The sequence below is a fragment of the Acipenser ruthenus genome, chromosome 50, assembly GCF_902713425.1.
Source record: "Acipenser ruthenus chromosome 50, fAciRut3.2 maternal haplotype, whole genome shotgun sequence".
Taxonomy (NCBI): domain Eukaryota; kingdom Metazoa; phylum Chordata; class Actinopteri; order Acipenseriformes; family Acipenseridae; genus Acipenser; species Acipenser ruthenus.
The window spans coordinates 6,151,621-6,153,176 of NC_081238.1; positions in this window are offsets into that span (position 1 = coordinate 6,151,621).

Here is a 1,556-nt window from a genome sequence, read left to right on the forward strand (position 1 = left end):
GGTGGGATATCTGCTCTTCATTGCACCTCTTCAGTGGGTTTCTGCAATGGTGACTGTCCAGACAGGGATCACACTGAATGCTGTTCCAGTCTTGGCACTCCTGATGATCTATTCAGGTTAAGAACATGGTTTAAAATCCCCCTGCCCCCATTGTAGAGTCACTGGAGTTCGACTCTGGGGCTCTATTTGGACCTATTTGTGCCCAGCATCAGTATTGCTAATTCTGTAGAAACCAACTTGCTCAACACATGACCTGTACTGGAACCCTGTTGTCATGGAGACATTCAAATCTCCCTGCTTTGTATCTGCAGTAACAACAGGTGTGCGCTGCAGCCCTGCTAATCAAATCAGATGTTTTAACTACTGCAATGTGAGCAGCTCAGTTAAAGAAATGAAAAAATATAACCAGTGCAAAGTATATTTCGTGGCTTAGTTATACAAACACAGCATGATCGCTGCACTTCATATATTTATACAAACACAGCATGATCGCTGCACTGCATATATTTATACAAACACAGCATGATCACTGCACTGCATATATTTATACAAACACAGCATGATCGCTGCACTTCATATATTTATACAAACACAGCATGATCACTGCACTTCATATATTTATACAAACACAGCATGATCACTGCACTTCATATATTTATACAAACACAGCATGATCGCTGCACTTCATATATTTTCTTTACTTTGAAACTTTGCAACTCCATCCAGCATCGCGCTCCCCCATGCTGGTCTGCAGGTGTGAGAGTCACTCGGGGCTCTCTGTGCTGGACACAGTGTTCTTTCAGGTGTGAGAGTCACTCGGGGCTCTCTGTGCTGGACACAGTGTTCTTTCAGGTGTGAGAGTCACTCGGGGCTCTCTGTGCTGGACACAGTGTTCTTTCAGGTGTGAGAGTCACTCGGGGCTCTCTGTGCTGGACACAGTGTTCTTTCTGATGTGAGAGTCACTCGGGGCTCTCTCTGCTGGACACAGTGTTCTTTCTGTTGTGAGAGTCACTCGGGGCTCTCTGTGCTGGACACAGTGTTCTTTCAGGTGTGAGAGTCACTCGGGGCTCTTTTCTTTCTAACTTATTGTAGTCATCCTTTTAGACTTTTAAAAAGCAGAAAACAACAATTTAATGGTAACTAAGGACAGTGCTGCCAGAATTAAAATGCATCCCTCAGTGACTACACTACTCCTCTAACAAGTACAGGGACAGAAGCATTATCTGTTAACATACTTCCACATTAATACATCCATAACTTCTTACACGCCAAATCCTGGGTGACAAAGAATCAATATGAAGCAAGAGAGCTGTATTATTATTATTATTATTATTATTATTATGTATTGCTTTTTAATGTTGTTTTTTTGTTATTATTGTTTTACTGCATATATTTTTCCTCATACTGCCTGTGGCAGAACGAGCCCTGCCTGTAAATACTGTCCGTGTTTGTATGTGCTTTGGTGGTGGTTGGCAGGGACGGGGTTAATTCCTGTCCCTGCCAAGAACATGTGAGAATGTGGCTGCTCCCAACTGGAATAACTGGAGCTAATTGGG